The sequence below is a fragment of the Euprymna scolopes genome, chromosome 29 (assembly GCF_053919585.1).
Source record: "Euprymna scolopes isolate OS-2025 chromosome 29, ASM5391958v1, whole genome shotgun sequence".
NCBI lineage: Eukaryota > Metazoa > Mollusca > Cephalopoda > Sepiida > Sepiolidae > Euprymna > Euprymna scolopes.
The window spans coordinates 102,047,379-102,051,887 of record NC_136510.1 but is presented as its reverse complement, the minus strand read 5'-3'; the positions used below and the strand labels follow the sequence as shown (position 1 = coordinate 102,051,887).

Here is a 4,509-nt window from a genome sequence, read left to right as displayed (position 1 = left end):
TAACTCTTCTTCACGCCAAATAAGGTATATTGCAACTTGGATGTGAGGGACTCCGATTTAGAAGTTAAACAGCATTATATCTGTCCACATTACATTCAAACTTTCGCACGTTAGTACGATCAGGGAAGCAGGAAACAGGGAGGGAATCCCAAAGTTTAGCAGCTGATGGGAAGAAACTATTAGAGTAGAAAGCTTCCCCGCATCAGCAGTGAAGAGGTGGGATTTTGTTACTTGTCTGGTTAGTCGAGAGTATGTACGTCGAGGAGGCACGGGTAATACGAGTTCATCAGAACATTTCATTAGATAATGAGTAAACGTTGGATAAAATGATGGTTAAAATTATTATGACCTTGCCAGGATTCGAACCTGGAATCTTCTGATCCGTAGTCAGACGCGTTATCCATTGCGCCACAAGTCCTGTTCGTATGCCGATAGATGTTACCGCGACTGTATACAGACAGTGCTAAATTCCGTTGACATGGCAGGTAACTTTTTCGACAATTGCACGAAACGGCCCCCAAACCCTTATTTCGGGCTTTTTTGCGTAACTCGGCGTTGTTCGTTACGAACGGGAGTCACACCTTTCAGCGAAAAAAAAAAAAATACTCAATTCGGTGCATCCGTTCGAAACTTTTATTCACACACACACACACACACACACACACACACACACACACACACACACACAATTTTATTAATCGTATAGATGACGAGCCCTATAAGTTGGTGGTGTAAAATATCGATATTAATATGCTATAACATTGTAATCAGTTTTCTGATGTTCACCAAATGGTTAGTAACAGTAATTAGCCGTCTTTCGTTGACAAGTACAGAACCCTCGGAACTCTGAATATCGTAATTTGCTATGTACGATAATTTATCCCGAAATAAAGTATAAGTTAAGTATAGTTCCTTAATCTTTTCTTCATCATCTCTAAAGGTGATGGAAGGTTTTCAAAAGAAACAATACAAATAAGTCATTCCTTCATTAATACATATGTAATGTTACGTGATATTACACTTTACTTTAGTAATTCATAAAAATCATAACTGGAAATAAATCAATTTTTTTTTCTTTTTAACAGAAGCATTTATAATTAATTTATTTTTACTCTCCCGCCTCGACACCACTTAGTCTTTCGCTGGCACTTGTCCATCTAACCTGCCACATGTTTTTCTCTCTTCCGACCATACGCTGCCACAGCCGGCCCATTCTCGCCTTCACTTTACACGTCCATCTCCTTCAGAAGCGACGTTTTTTTTTCTCCACGATCATGTAGTTTTTTTCCTTTTTTCTTTTCGCGCCAACTTGTGCACATTTCCTAATTTGCATACGCGTTCAAGCGCTGCTCCTGCTGCTAATACAATCGTTTGCCGTCCATTTTTTTCTGTTGCTGATATTTTCATATAGGTCCATCTGCGCTGTTACATGTGAATAGATTAAAATGATTGCCTCTAACATACATTAATTGTCATATCGACACCTATCTATTAACTGTATTTCTTCTTTGTCTAACGGTCTAGTGCTGGCCGATCAGGCTGTCCGAAGATACTCACTTGAAGATATAAACAAATTGAAGCCTAAAATCCTTGTTTTCCAAAATTACTGGATTCGACATTAAATAATCTGAAAATGGTTAATATGCCGTATAACAAATCAATCAAACCAAAGATATAAAGAACTTGAAGCATAATTTTTTTTTTTTTTTTTTTTTTTACTAAATTTACTGGATTCAGCGTTACATAATCCAAAAAGAGTTTATATGCAGTAAAACAAAACAACCAAACCAAACTCCATACATAAATATTTGAAAAAGAACTTGAAGCATAAACACCTTTCCTTTAATTGTTTTTTTTTCTTAAATTTACTGGCGCTAAATAATCCGAAAAAGGTTGATATGTCGTAAAACCAACCAAATAAAAAATATTTTCTTAAAGTTAACCTTGAAGCCGTTGCACAACGGATAACGATATTGAATAACAATAAGTTCTTAGTGAATGCCTTTTTAAGGTTGAAGCTTCAATTTTTACTACAAACTAAACACCATGAATAAATAACTAGCTTTTTTTTTTCATTTTTTTTTTTTTTTTTTAAATTTACTAGATTCGGCGTGAAATAATCCGAAAAGCATTGATATGCAGTAAACAAAATAAAAAAAAATCTGACTAACGATAACTAAAGAGTGGTGATTTTTTTTTTTTTTTTTCGTAAATTGTATATTTTAGCTTTTTCGTTTTTGTATTTTCAGCCCCGGATTTAGGCTTATTGTTTTAATTAACAAATGACATTTTTATTTATTTAATTTTTTTTTATTTAAAATTTTTAAAAAATTTATTTTAATTTAAAATTTTTTTTTATTTTTTTAGGTGTGGGAGATAGACTAAAAACAAAAAAAAACAAAATATTTTCCAGGAAATAAATGACTTAAGCATTAATGCGGTGCTATGAACATAACACCACCCTAGTGCTATGAAGCAAAAAAGAGGTAAAACGATTACATACTTGGACATATTACAACTGACTTTTTCTCCACGTTAAAAAACGACCCTGGTGTAAATAGGTACAATGACATGATGAATAACTTCCGGTCTGAGAATTCTTCCTTCAAACTCCTCTGCTTAATATTCACAAGTAATATGAACGGGAACAAATATATTGAGGACATTGCGAAGACTACTGAAAGCAAGATAGTCTCCCTCTATCGTGCTAGAAAATTACTTACACCTGACAGTATCCTGTACCTCTATAAATCCACAATTCACCAATGCATAGAGTATTGTTGCCACATCTGGGTTGGTACATCTGCCACTGGTCTCTCTTTCTCTTGAATAGGTCCAAAAAAGGGTATCCAATCTAATAGTTCCCACTTTGTCAACTAAGCTTCAACCTCTGTCCCATCGCCACAATATTGCATCTCTGTGCCTGTTTTACAAATATTTTAATGGAATGTGCTCTGATGAACTCGCTGCACTTGTGCCCACCACCACTTTCCCTACAAACCCGCTTGGACAAAGATGTCTACTCTAATAGCTTCTTCTCTCAACCAGCTATATTTTGGAATTCCCTTCCTGCTACCTGATTCTCTGGCTGTGCTGATATGCAGAAGTTCAAATGTAACGTAAACCAACATCTTGTTAGTCTTTCTTACATGGTCCCAATTAGTAGCCCCTTACGTGCAAGTGACAACACGCCTTGTTTGGGGTGAACGTGAGTAAAAAAAAAATAAATAAAAAAAAGCCCATGCATCAATGTTTATATTGATACATATCTCGTAATGACTAGCATTGAACTACACTATATTTATTATGATTGCCTTTAAGATGTTGGCTATGTTAAATATCGATATTAATATACTGTAACATTGTAAAGAGAGTTCTCTAATCCTCACTAGTAAGTCGGTAATATTTTAACCAACCGTCTTTCATTGCCATATTCTAAGTAGTTTGCTTAGTAGATAATGAGGTATCTGTGTAGCAGTTGTAGAGATGTTGATGCTAGGTCCTAATCCTTGGTGCTTTCTTGTAAGATATTCGCAAAAATAACTCCTCTTCCTGCCACAACTGAAAATAACTTTTTTTTTTTTACTCTGTGTGCCAAGCACGAAGCTGAATTTCCATGAACAAAGTTTTTTCCCCAAGAACCTCCCATTTCTGGAATACATGTTACCATGGGCCTACTTTTCTGTAGGCAACACCATGGTCGGCTTCAAATCCAATGTCAACAAATACGTATCATAAACCGTCTTCATAAATAATCACATTTGTTTATTTTATTTATCATTTTCAATCCTTCCATGATATTCTTTATTATTAAATAAAAAAAACTAATTTTATTGACTTTTATCCTCGAGTAACTTTTAGCCTTGATAGGCGGTGATTTATTAGTTAAAAAATGTAAAAAATTAAATATTCCTTGTTTCTGAATTTTTTTAGATGAAGATTTATTTATTTTTTTCTATTTATTACATTTTCACCCCAAACAAGGCACATTGCCACGTTGATGTAGGGGGCTACTATCAGGGGCACAGGCTACAGGGGTACTAGGTGGGGAGTTGGGCAGCAAGATGTCGGTTCATGTTACACTTGAACTTCTGCATGTCAGTACAGTTGGGGAAGCAGGAACCTGGAAGGGAACCAAAGTCTAGCGGTTCTGGGGAAGAAACTACTGGAGTAGAAGACTCTCTTACCTCTAGGGATCTCTACCGTGAAGGGGTGGGATTTAGCTGCTTGTTGGGTTTGTCGGGGGTATTGACGTAGAGAGGGTATAAGTGCTTGCAGTTCGTCGGAGCATTCACCATTAAAATACTTGTAGAACAGGCAAAGGGGTGCTACATTACGTCGATGGGACAGAGGTTGAAGCTTGGATGACAGTTTAGGACCTACTAGGTTGGCGACTCTCTTTTGAACCTTGTCTAGGAGTGAGAGACTAGTAGCAGATGCACCGGCCCAAATATGACAACAATACTCCATACATGGGCGATTGGTGGCCTTATAGAGGTACAGGATACT

At 36.1% G+C, this 4,509-nt stretch overlaps 1 non-coding gene across 1 annotated transcript; it reads right to left on the bottom strand.

Moving 5' to 3' along the window:
• Positions 1 to 345: 345 nt before the first annotated feature.
• On the bottom strand, positions 346 to 418 carry Trnar-acg (transfer RNA arginine (anticodon ACG)). Its single transcript has one exon. It is a non-coding gene; the product is annotated as a tRNA-Arg (tRNA).
• Positions 419 to 4,509: the final 4,091 nt, after the last annotated feature.